Genomic DNA, 14,012 nt, shown 5'->3' with positions numbered 1-14,012 from the left:
CTGGAGCCCCCTCTGAGGGCCTTTCTGCACGTAATTCCCTCCAATCCCGAGAGCTCAGGACTCTGAGAGACACTTCCTGCCTTTCAAGCTTCACCTCACAATAATTTCAGCCTAAAATCCAGTTTACTCACCTTGTCTTAGCTACAGACTCTGGCTGAGTGTGGTTGATTTCATCCCGAATAGAAACATGAAAACTATTCCATTCTTAAAGGATGCCTCAGCGGCCTGTGAAGAAAGAATTGGTATTTCCAGGACCCTGTACCTGCTATAACTATTCATGCCTTATAAACATAGTAATATAGTTTAGGCTTTGCGTTTAAAATGCAATTACAGGGACTTCCCTGGTGGCGCAGTGGTTGAGAGTCCGCCTGCCGATGCAGGGGACGCGGGTTCATGCCCCGGTCCGGGAAGATCCCACATGCTGCGGAGCGGCTGGGCCCATGAGCCCTGGCCGCGGAGCCTGTGCTCCGCAACGGGAGAGGCCACAACAGTGAGAGGCCCGCGTACCGCAAAAAAAATAAAATGCAATTTCAAATTCAATTCCCTACTTTCCCAGATATCTGAACACACTGAAATATGAAGCATCCAGTGTGCCAGGGTTTACTCACTAGGGTTTTTTGCTGCTCACGTCTGTATGAACAATTTGTCTACTGTATATAACTATGTGTGTTAAGATGTATATAGGATGTACCTATACTTTCAACTTATTCTCATGTAATGAGATTGATAACAATGGTTTCTATGCTCAAGAGCAAACGTTTCTTGTTTTAAAAAATTTTTATTGAAGTATAGTTGATCTACAATGTTTGTTAATTTCTGCTGTACAGCAAAGTGGTTCAGTTATACATATATATTCTTTTTCATATTCTTTTCTTTTATAGTTGATCAAAGGATATTGAATATAGTTCCTTGTGCTATCCAGTAGGACCTTGTTTATCCATCCTATATATACTAGTAAGAGCAGACATTTCTGGAGTTCTTTCTATGCCCAGCCAACCCTTGACATTGGTTATACAACCAGGAATGTATACATAGAACTTTAGGTTCTGACGGTTTGTCTTATCACATTTCAATCTTTCTCCATTTTTCTCCTTCAAAAATAGCAAATGATAAAATGAAGACAGACAATCGTGCTCACAATTTAGGGAGGTAAGTTCAGTTTTAGATTCTTTTAGTCCTTAGGGTTACAACTATCTACTTTTGTTTTGGATTGGTCAAGGATTATAGCCAATAAGATGAGAATATACCGTCTAAAGGGGCTTAGTCCTGTATGTTTAACATTCACACACATAGGCACTACAGATCTTCAGGCACAGATGGTCAACTTTATGGACTGCACTAGTAGTGAAGGGGTTCATGGGGTTCATGGCAGCTGGCTTTCCCAACCTGCTCCTGCTTATGGGTTGCGGGGAGCTGTGCCCACGTGGAAAGGTCTATTTTGGTATACAAGCAAAAACAAAATCAGAAGTCTCGATTTATAAAATTTGGTGAATGCTTCCTAGTCATTGAGTTTTCAAATACTCACATTGCTAGAAATCCTTTTAATCTCTTCTGAATAATAACGCTGTTTTTAAGTTTGGGGTTAAAACATGGCTTTGTCTCTGAAACAACGTGGCAGCTCTCTGTTCAGCAGGCAGTTGTACAATAGGATAGAAAGTCCTACAGCTCTGTTTCCTCTTCTAGGGTGATAACTTCCCAAAGTACCTACACTCTGTGCATCCAGACCCCTGCAGCCACCTGCTAGGAAACCATTCTAATGATACCCTGTTCACCCAGTTTTCCGTTTTCATTGTTTCCATCAGAATGTTGCTCAATAAGCCAATTTGGCCTGAAATATTTATTTGTTAATGGATATTACTTTTTCACACTTATTTAAAAAACATTTTCTAATGAGAAATTGTTTTTAATGGGCAGAAGTAGAGAGCAAGGTATAAGGAGTAGCCATATATTTATCACCTAGTTTCAGCAGTTATAAACTCACGACCAATCTTGCTTCACGTATTTCCCTCCACCCAGGGTTACAGTAGAAAAATGAAGTGCTTGAAAGAGGGGAGAATTAATGAATTAATAATCTTAGTGAGCAGTTATTGTGTGTGTGTGTTCCTCTGTGTGTGTGTGTGAGAGAGAGAGAGAGAGAGAGAAGGAAAGAGAAAGAGATTTGTAGGATTAGGGCTTTCTTAGTACTTCCTTTTTTTTTTTTTTTTTTTTTGGCGGTACGCGGGCTTCTCACTGTTGTGGCCTCTCCCGTTGCGAAGCACAGGCTCCGGACGCGCAGGCTCAGCGGCCATGGCTCACGGGCCCAGCCGCTCCGCGGCATGTGGGATCTTCCCGGACCGGGGCACGAACCCGTGTCCCCTGCATCGGCAGACGGACTCTCAACCACTGCACCATCAGGGAAGCCCAGTTCTTCCTCTTAAATGTATTTTAATATATCATATAGCTTGTGAACCCTTGTAATAGTAGTATGGTAAGGTTGACTCCAGAAAATTTTACACCTATACTTTAATGTTAAACTTAATGACTTAATGTGTATATCTGAAAGACATCAGATGTCCATGTGTCAACTGGAAAAATACAGTCAACTATCTGGAAGTGCGTATATCTAGATAGCTGTCTTTGTGTGGATAAAATATCTAGCTTATGTTTAAGACCGAATGAAGCCAAAATGGGTTCTGGTCCTGGATGAACAGAGAACCTAGGGTCTGCTCCCTGCAGGGTGACTTTAGGCAAGTCACTAAATCAATTGCTGTGGGCTACACTTTCCTATTCTTTCATTTTAAAATTAAATTTGTATTGAGTGAGTACTTTCTGCCAGGCACTGTGGGGATACAGGGAAAATAAATCAGCCTTCTAGACACAAGGGGCTTCAATCTAGAGGAGCGGGAGTGGCGGCTGGTTATTCTCTAAAGCCATTTCCAGCTCTGATAGTACGTTTTTAGTGATTTATTTTATGTTAATATTGTTTCCCAAAGTATCCACTGTTACCTACAGGATAATGCTTTCAGTCTAACATTTGAGAATGACCACATTCTGACCCCAATCTGCCTTTCTAACTTACATTTCTCCTTCTCCCTTACTGAAGTCATTCTCTCCAGTTACAATGATTTCTATTATTATTGTCACCCTGACATCGGATCACCAAGGAGTCCCCTCTGCTTCCTGGGCCCTCACTGCTTCCCTCTGAGCATCCAATTTCCACCTGTTCTCCAAGAGCAAGCACAATTCTCATTTCCTCTGTAGACGCCCCCCGACCCCAATTCTCATGCTTTCCCAGGAACTGCAGCCTCTTCCTATTCAGTGCAGATGCCCATCTTCAGGTGTCCTCTCTCCCAGAGATTCCCTGGCCTGGTTCCCATGGCAACCACTACTTTGATCCTTCTCACCTCCCTTTCCCACCCGGAAGCTGATGGATAGGAAGTAAGTTTGTGTACAGGAAGTAGTTGTAGATAGGATTTAAGTTTATAGACAGGAAGTAAGTTTGTGGACAGGAAGTAGCTTGTGAACAGGAAGTAAGTTTGTGGGCAGGAAGTTTGCCCCACTGGTCTCTGAATCCCAAGCTTAACCAACACAATGCTTGGTCCCAGGTGCACGACCAGTAAATGATTGATGGTGCATCAAAGTTCATCTCTTTTCCTGTCTTGTAATATTATTTTACCTGAGTGTGCATTTGGGGAAGATTGCGGAAAAGCTTTAATTCCTCCATGGCTCCCCAGGTGTGATTTACGGAGAAGATCTTCAATTAGCAGGATTCCATTTTCAATTTATGAAACAGTTATATTTTCAGGTCTTTTTCAAGAGCTAATAATTTTTAAAAATTACTTAATCAATTGCTAAAGATTTTATGAATCACAGCAAAGGTATTCTTTGATAATTCTTAATTACATACAATTCCAAATGCTTAGATATTTGGAAACACCTGGGTGTCCTTAGTAGGTATATAAAATTTGTTTAATGATGTTTTCACAATCTCAGTGGAGAAAAATTTCTCAAAAAATTTTAAAAAATTATTTTCTTTTAATTCTGCTTTCAACTGAAATAAAATCTTAAAACCCTCCAATGATGGTAATCCCCGGGTTCAGAACCCCTGAAAGGCATTTGAAACTGTTTCATGGATCCTGTTTTGTCTGAGCCTTAAACAGTGAGGTAGGAGGTTTCCAAGCTTAAGTATTCTCTCACAGTTAGCAACGAGGAAATTAGGTTTAACACCCATCTTTGTAAAGCTGCGTAGAGAGCAATAAACAGGCCACGGTCTGGTTCTTGTTGGCCAAGCTGTTAACCACGTAACCTGAAAGCTTGAAAGACATCTGGAGTATACATAACGAACAAGATGAAGCAAATATGACAACCAGGAAAAGACAGGGATTCTTGAAATTGTGGCTTTGCTGCCTGCTGCCCATCAGAGTGGTCTAGAGCTGTGACTGGTTCCGACTCCCCGGGCTCGAATCCCGCCTGCCCGTCATTGCTGCTCTGTTCTCGGCGTGTTGCCTGAACTCTGGGGCTTCAGTCTCCTCCTCTGTGAAATGGGGATGGCGTGAAGATTGATGTGCTTCAAAACCCACGAAGCTGTTCCATCAGTCCTGGCACACGTGCTTGTCTTTATTATTGCACAAATGAATTTTATAATACGATAGTAACGTCATGAAGTATCTTGCTGGTCTGTGTTTTGTCCTTTATTTAGTTCATCCATTTATCCACAGATAAAATAAACCATTTTAATAGCTACTTCTCATGCGTGTGCTCATACGTGTTAATTGAGTGCATGTTCTGTGAGGAGCAGCGTGCTACGTGCTACATATCTGTGTAAGGCCTGGAGAGCAAGTCTCCCTGCTTGGGCCCTGTAGGCTGCAGGAGGCTCACGTGCTGTTTTCACGGAGCCATCCCGAGGGCCCCAGCGATGCAGGGCACATTTCAGGGAGCTTTCATTCTCTTCTCTGGCCTGGCCAGCGCTCACCTGCTGTGACATTCACCAGGCTGGCCTTTGCTCCTTGGGAACCAAGGAAAGGAAGAAGACGCTCCCGGTCCTGCCCCCGAGGCCCCCAGGCTGAGAAGGGGCACAAAGGACCACCAGCATCGCTCCTGTTATCTCCGTTCTTAGGGGATCTTGTATCTACGGATGCTCTGTTCCAAGCCCTCTTCCCATGAAGCACGGAGCATTCGCACAGCCATTCTGAAATAAGCCTTGACATTTTATCCGAAGTTTTGTATCATGACTCCCGCCTGCAAGGACTCCCACCCTTTTCTTTAATGACTGGATCCTGCTTTCTCTTTGGAACCGCAGCACTGTTTTTGTGAGCTCCCCCAAGAGGCGGTCTGCCCCACCCTCGACTGCTGGCCTCCCAGCCCCCGGGCTCCCTGAGACTTTCCGTGCTGGCTGCGGAGTTATTTCCTCCTGTGACAAGTTAAGTGCTGCTTTGCATCAGGTTGCAACAGATGATGTCAGAAAGCGGAAAAAAAACCAAGTGTCCTCCCCCAGGACCTGGGGACTCACAGCAACAGACTTGGTGGAGATTTCGATGGGAGAACGTCTACCTCGGCTGTAAACAGTCATCCTTTACACCCATCATCTTTATCATAGTTGTTTTTTTCTCATGGGCATTAAAAACATGTTCTTTGTTCTGAAGTGTTTTCTGAGGCTTAAAACTCATTTTGTTTACAGAATAACATTCAAGGTTCAGTACACGACTTGATTTTGTGTTCCTGCTTTTCCCAGGACAGATGATTAAAATACCATCCACAGTACGTACGGGGGGGGAACCTTGTGGAAAACTTCACCCCAGAACTAATATCCTACTGATGACTGTCCTGATTTGTTTAAGAAAATCACTTATTGTGGAATACATTCTGGGGATCAGATGCTTTGAAATAAAAATTTATATACAAAAATTGTCTGTGGTTTTGTGGGTTTTTTTTAAACAAAGGCAACAATAGGACTTGAGTTGTACTTATCAATACTTTTTTTTTTTAATCATGGTTTCTTCTGCTGGTGCTTTGATTACATTTCAGAAAAGAGACTTTGACCCACATTGATACTTCTTCGGTAGTGATATCCTGGTCAACATGCCAAGGTAAGATCTTGGAGGGTAAGGAAATCCCCAGGAACCGGCTAAGGTCTTTGCTCAGAGCACGAGGTTCAGCTGTGCAGCCCTTTGGAGAGTCTGGGGACCTGCCCGCTGCAGATGTGGGGTTACGTCTATGGGAGTCTTCAGTGTGATAAACTCCTCTGAGCATGAGAAACACAAACACAAAAGAGTGGGAAAATAAATCCCATGCCATGATCTGTCCCTATAACTCACAGTCTGCGGTTAAGGGTAAATAAGAATTAGTCCCGTTTCCTTCCCCACTCATAATTTCTTCAGGGATATGGCAAAGCCGGGCCATCCTGGAACCTCGGGGCTGTGGTCGCCTGTGTGACTCTAGCTCACTCCCACATGTCCACCTCTTTGAGGGGCATCCCCGATACGGAAGACCAGGAATGGGTGGGATTGGGGATTCAATCAAATGCCCTGCTCTCCCAAGATAATCTAGAGTTTTCCACCATGTTTGGGGGCATTTTTTCAACTGCATTTCAGACCCAGGGGTAGCTGGTGCCATTGCTGATGGGACAGTCATGGAGGGCAAGAACAATTGTGTGGCTAGCGACCCTCATTTTGCTTGCTTTGGTTCTGAGCATGTCCGGGAATTTAACCCCCCACTAGGAATGGCGCCGTGTAGAGAAATAAGGTTTAGGGCAGGGAGTCGATCCCCAAACAATCGATCCAGGCTTCACAGTTCTTGACTTCTGTCTGTGCACGATGGGTGAACGCACTTAGGTCATAGAACAAACCCGGACGAGGGTCAGATGTGTCATTTCCGTGTTCCGGGCCAGAGCTAAGTCGTCCTTTCCCTACTCTGTCCACTCCTGGCTTCCCTCTCTGGCCGCATCTGAACGTGGGGACCTGATCCTTCTCTGCCCAAAGCTCTGGCATCTTCCTGCTTGGCTCTCCACTCTCGGCCTTCACCAGCCACACGGATTTTCCTCACTTCTCGAGCACGCCATGCTCCTGCAGCCCCCATTTTAAACAAAAATTTTCAAAAGTAATCTGTACTCCTTCTTAAAAAAAAAAAAAGGAGAGAAAGAAAGTATCAAATGTGGAAGATAAAAAGCCAATGTATTCTCCCAAATTCCACCTGTGTACTCTGTCCTGTTAAACGTTTATCTCTATCTAACTATCTAATCTATCTATCTTCATCATCCTCATCTCTATCTGTCCAGTTTTTATGTGCATGTGTGTGTATTTGGCTTCAATGGGATAAGATGGTCCATTTGTTCTGCAACTTGTTTCTTTCACATAGTACACGTCCCTGTATGGCAGCATGTAGTATTATAATTACTCAATTTTAACCTCTTCAGAACAAGGTGGTGGAACCTGTCGCAAAGGCGATGTAATTCACGTCACTCAGTCCAACCACGTGAAGAAGAGTGAGCCGAGGCCAAGGGCTCCTGGATTCCTTTAAACTTCCTTGTGAATTTTCTTAGCTTCCCATGGCTGCCAATGGTTCATTCATACCACATGGCCCTCTTCTATTTTTTGTTGTGGGAGCTTTTAGACTGTTCCTTTTACTTTTGGTGTTCTTCTATTTTATCAGAATGTGGATGTATTTCTTCTTCATCCTGTTCTGGCCTTGGTGGACCATTATCTAAGAAACTTCAGCCCTGGAAATGATGCTTCAATTATTTCTCTTATTATTTCTTTCTCACCTTTCTGTCTCTAAGTCTCTATTAGTTTGACCCTCCTGGATATATCTCGCAAGACTGTTAAGTTTTCATTTATTCACTTGTCTGTTTATCTTTGCTTCTGGATCTGGGAGATTGCTTTGACAGTATCTGCTGACTGGTCTGCACAGTGGAGAAGGGCTCTGGTCTAGATAACCAGCTTGGTGTTTCCATCCATTTTTATTTTGCTGATCCTACGATCCTACTTTTAGTTCCAGGGTCTCTTCCTTTTCTGTGAGTGCTGTTCTCTTCTTCTCGTTTTCTTTTGCCCCTCCCCCTTCCTGCTCCTAATTGCAGCCAATTCTGATTTTATGGGTGCAACTCCCTCTCTAACCTTTCAAGATCAAATTGGATTTTTCTTTTTTTTTTCCGGCACGCAGGCCTCTCACTGCCGTGGCCTCTCCCATTGCGGACAACAGGCTCCGGACGCGCAGGCTCAGCGGCCATGGCTCACGGGGCCCAGCCGCTCTGTTGCACGTGGGATCCTCCCGAACCGAGGCACGAACCCGTGTCCCCTGCATCGGCAGGCGGACTCTCAACCACTGCGCCACCAGGGAAGCCCCTTGGATTTCTTTCATTATTATGATTATTTCTGTTTTCTCTCCACAGAGCTGTTTTATTTGCTCATCATTATCTTCCGTGCTGGTGTTTTCCTCTGTCTCGTGGCCCTCAGTTTGCTGAATTTTTATGAATGGAGGCCTGGGCTGGTTCACATGGGCGGTGATTGTGGGTTTCCTCTGCAGCCTCTGCACATCTGTTTCCTGAGCAGGCATTTTCCGTGACTGGCGAATTTCAGGCCCCATAGAAGTGGGTGAGGCACCAACAGTAGGAAAAACAAGTGGGCATGCTGGGGCCCTCCCCTTCCCGGGCCAAGTGCCAAACCAGGGCATTGATAACAGAGCATAGAGATTTCCCTGCTTCCTCGGTTCTTGGCCCCTTCGTGTCTCAGTGATTTTTCATAGCAACTCCTAAGCCAATAGTGGGTCCTAACTGCTCTTTGTATAAGTAGTTAGGTTCAAGCAACTTATTAACTACTTATGTCCTAACAACTTAGTAGCTGTTTAAAAGATGAAAACAGATGCCCACTACTGTATATAAAATAGATATACAACAAGGACCTACTGCATGGCACAGGGAACTATATTCAATATCTTGTAAGGACTAATAACAGAAAAAGAATCTGAGAAAGAATAGATATATATATATGTATATAAATAACTGAATCACTTTGCTATATGCCTGAAACACTGTAAATCAACTATACTTCAACTTAAAAAAAAAACAAAAACCCCCAAATACAAGTAAATTAAAAGAGGAAACAGTATTTCTCTGCCATACCTAAAGACCCCCATACTTAGTGGTGGGCTGGATGTGCCTGACAGAACGGCACTGCAGCTCAAGCCCTGGGGTCGGATCGGATACCTTACCCTGCATTTTCTGGTCCACCTTGATTTTGTCATCCACTTGCTTTTCGTTATTTCAGCGGCGGTTGAGAAACTTCGCTTCTAAAAGATATGACATCATGGGAAAGAATGCTCCTTATTGCCTTTTCCAAGAAAGAATCGAGTGGCTTCGTACTACGCCAAATGTCTATAACTTCAGTTCTAGACTAGTTATCCTTTCGCCACGTGTTTGGATGCCATGTTCTTCTTTCTTCCAACCTTGCTAAGCAAAATCCAATTCTTAAGAAATCTATAAATCAGGGAGCAAACTTGGCATGTCGGCAATGTATTTTTTTTTTTTTCACTTACTGAGATTGGGAAGAACGGAGTGCGCTGAGAATCTGAGGCTCTAATGTGTGACATTTAACCTTTCTGGATAGAATAATTTCAGTTGTATAATAGATTAGTTGTAAGGTTTGAAACACATATAAGGTTTTTTTTTTTTAAAAAAAGCTATGTGGTAGTGTTCAGGCTATTGGAAGGCCTGGGTAGGTTTTCCCAGTTTAGGAAATCCCGTACACTTCAGAGTGTCTCCATACCCTGGTGGGGTAGCAAGTGGCAAGTATTTTGGGAAAGAAAATGGAAAAGTCAAGGCTGGGGCAAAATGGAATTTCCGTCATAATTATCTAAGAAACCTACCTAGGAGCCAAACTTGGGGCTTTTATGGGTAGTTCAAAAGTGATGTTTCTGTTCTACGGAATGGGGAGCGGAAGGCAAATGAAATATCCAGGTAGGCTGGCGATTATTCACATAAAAAAACAGAAAAATGGAATCAACCCACTCATGCTGGCTCTGACTTACTTGGCTTGGGATAGATGAGGTTTTTCTCCCGTAAGTGGACATAACAAAAACTGATGGGGAAATGTGTTGACTAAAATATATATTTATAGATATATTTTATGGAAGACGTTGAAAAATCCAACTATTCATTCCAACCTCCAGGCGTTTTGGTTGCCAGGGATAGCCTGACCGTGAATTAGCCATGATTCTCAAGCAAGCCAAGTAACATCCCTAGGACTCGGTTTCTTTAGCTGTGAAATGAGGCTGTGGACCGGGGGACACACAGATGACTTCCTGGCTCTGTGAACGGCTGGGTCGCTCATCCGTCTATCACGTGATAAGAAACCAGACACAACGTGTTGAATCCTCTCTTCTTTCCTCCTTTGCTTCTGGGACGTCATTTTCTCCTGGTTCTTTGCCTTTTCTCTTTGGCCATACATTCTCAGCTTCCTTTCTCTCTCTGTTCTTTTCAGATACTGTGATCCCCCTAGCTGCATTCCCAAACTGCTTGTTTCCCCCCTGCGACCCTGTGTACAATTCATGAAAAGCAACTTCATCCGTACGTATGAATTCAACTAGCAAACTGACAGTCTCAGCTCAGGCCTCTTTCTGAACTTCAGACTCATATATTCAACCCCCTATACACATCGTTGCTTCAATGTCCATAAATGTCTCTAACTCAGAATGTCCAGAGCTGAAATCATTATCTCTCGCCCTTAATTGATCTCTCGCAATAGAATACTAATTGATTTTTTCCCCTTCAATGTAACCCTCTCCAATCCGTCTTCCATCCTGTCAACAGAATGACCCTACTAAAACCCAAATCTAATCATGCTTCTCTCGTGATTAAAAATCTTTCGTTTCCCCATCGCATTCAAAATTCATTTACAACCTCTTTGCAGCTCTTCACAGCTCCGTCTTCACCTGCTTCTCAAGCTTTTGTTCTCTACCACTAAGACCTTTCAACCACACAGCAATGGTGATTTTTGGGGGGGTTGCAGTTCTATCAGTTTTGACACATGTATGGATTCCCGTGACCACCACCACTGTCAGGACACAGAATGGTTCCATCATCCCCAAGACCTCCCTCGGGGCTATCCCTTTACAGTCATATCCAACCCCATCGCTTGCCCCCGGCAACCACGAAGCTATTCTTCACCATTATAAGTCTGTCTTTTCAATAACATCGTGCAAATATAATACGACCTTTTGAGATTGGCTTCATTCACTCTCCACAATGCCTCTAAGATTCACCCAAGTTGTTGTGTGTCACAAATGTGTTCCTTTTTATTGCTGAGGTGTATTCCATTGTCCCAAGATACCACGGTTTGCTCATTCATGCACCCATTGAGGGACATTCTGATTGTTTCCAGTTTGGGGCAATTATAAATAGAGCTGCTGTACACATTCAAGTACAGCTTTTGGTGTGAACACACATTTGATTTCTCTAGGGTAAATACCCAGAAGTAGGATCGTTGGGTCATATGATAAAGGTATGCTTAACTTTATAAGAACCTATAAAGCTGTCTTCCAGAGTGGGTGCCTATAATTGTTTTTAAGACTCATAGTTAATTCTGGTGTTGCCTTAGCCTGTCCAGGCTGCTGTAACAAAGACCATAGACTAGCTGTTTATAAACAACACACATTTATTTCTCACAGTTCTAGAGGCTGAGGGTCCAAGATCAGTGTGCCGGCAGATCTGGTGTCTGGTGGGGGGTCCCCTTCCTGGTTCACAGACGGCCATCTTCACCGTGTGTCCTCACCTGGTGGAAGGGGTGAGGGAGCTCTCTGTAAAGACACTAATCCTATTCAGGAGGGCTTCACCCTCATGACCTAATCACCTTCCCCAAGGGTCCCCCATCTCCTTATACCATCACATTGGGGTTAAGTTTCAACATACAAGTTTTGGGGGACACGCAAACACTCTACAGTAGGTTTGGAAACCATGGCTGGGTGTAATCCATGTATGTTGGTCTCCCCCCTAAACTATAAGGTGCTTGAAGAAAGCGACTGTGTGTATTTATTCTTGTAATCTCCGTATCCCCCAGACCTAGCTGAGTGCCAGGATATACTTGTTGATTGGTGCAAAAATGGGGGTGACAAAGGGTGCCGACTGGCCTTCCTCCCCACAGTGGGGAAGTGATGACCGTGTCATAGTCAGTGATAATTATGCTTTTCTTGATTTTTTTTAGTTTTAAAACAAATAGCAGTTGAGATAGTACCTTTCTATTTTAAAAAATTCAGTAAAATATTGAATGAACTGAGCTTTGCATTTACCAGACAGAACTATTCCATCTTGCAGTCCATCCTCTGTCCCACTGTTTTAAATTTTAACCATAAATAAAAGCTCGAAAAGGTCACCATGAAAGACAGAATTAAAATAACTCAAGTATGTTTCTTTGTTGTTATGGTCAATGTACTATTACTTCTTACTTAGAATCTAAGACTTAACTGCAAGAGTATGTCTAAACACAGGGGCTGGAGAAGCAGCTGGAACAAGCTTGACCTGGTTCCTACCCTCAGGCTCCTCCCCACCAAGCGAAGACAGGAGCTGGTCCTCCTGCGCAGGGGCCACTGTGTAACCTGGGGTTCTCTGGGTGAACTTCCACGTAGAATGGACGTTTATTAAATGATAAAAATACAAATGCATTCATGGGAGTTTACACGTCCGTATTAGCTTCCTGTGGCTGCAGTAACACATTAGCACAGACTGGGTGGTTTAAAACAACAGAATTTGATTCTCTCACAGCTCAGGAGGCCAGGAGCATGACATCAAGCTGGTGGCCAAGGCTGGTTCCTTCTAAGGTCATGAGGGAGAATCTGGTCCCGGCCTCTGTCCCGGCCCTGCTGGTGGCCGGCGATACGTGGAGTTGCTTGGCTGCTATAGTCACGTGGCTCTAATCTCTGCCTTCGTCTGCACGTGATCTTGTCCCTGTGTCTGTGTCCTTTCTGTTCTTATAAGGACATCTGTCATATTGGATTCAGGGCTCAGGGTACTTCAGTAGGACCTCATCTTAACTTGACTACATCTATAGAGATGCTCTTTCAGAATAAAGACTCTTTCACAGGTACCAGGGGTCAAAATGTGAACATAAGTCTTGGGGGGACACAGTTCAACACACACACACACACACACACACACACAGCTCAACAGTGACGGATAGCAGTTATTAGATCTTAGATCGACACATGCTTTTATGTGTGTGGAGGAGGATTTTATCACTGTGTTCACAATGATTAGCTTACGGTAATAATGAAAGCAGGTCATTTTCATCTGGTTTTCTTGTCGTGGCCCTTGGGAGCCACTGACCCAAACCTCTTCAGCTGGCTTATGATGGTGCTTGAAATTCCTGGTAGTTTCTTTTGCTTTAAGGCCGTACTTTTCAAACAGAACCAGAACACCATGAAGAGAAATGGTGGCCTATTGTTCTGGGGTCCTTGAAGCTCTGGAGTAAACACCGCTTTTCTTCCTGGACTATGAATTTTACTTGACAATAAGCAATTTTAATATTAATGTAAATACAGTAGGAAGCAGGTTGTGAATTTTACATATACTTTAAAAATTAAATAGGAGACCACAAAATAGGCCATAATCCCAGGTGCCTGAAATTACTTTCCTGTGTCATGACATTAAACCAATAAACAAATTAAACTAAGACAGGGCGGAAAGGGTGCATCTCAAAGCAATGAGACATGTCGTGTTTTCCTCTGACTTAGAGGAAAAAAATAATTGGGAGAACAGAGTAAGCACTGACAGCACGGAGGAAGAGAAACTGAAGTTTTCTGTGTATTAATTTTCTGTCTTGATGGAAAATTTGTGAGCATTTATATCTTTGCAAAACAAACTATTACTTAGAGTTCAGGATTTATGTCAATATCCTTGATACTTCCATCCTCTGAGATACTGGACATCACAGGGAGGTGGGAAAGAGTGCAGGGAGGAAGGGACGGGAGAAGGCGCCCCATACCTCACCCGATGTCAACTCAGAGCCGCAAACCAGTGTTTTTCAAGGCTCGGGTCCTATTTGCAGGTCATT

The sequence above is a fragment of the Stenella coeruleoalba genome, assembly GCF_951394435.1.
Source record: "Stenella coeruleoalba genome assembly, chromosome: 18".
NCBI classification, from domain to species: Eukaryota; Metazoa; Chordata; class Mammalia; order Artiodactyla; family Delphinidae; genus Stenella; species Stenella coeruleoalba.
The sequence above is the reverse complement of the archived record's forward strand: the minus strand, read 5'-3'. Positions refer to the sequence as shown.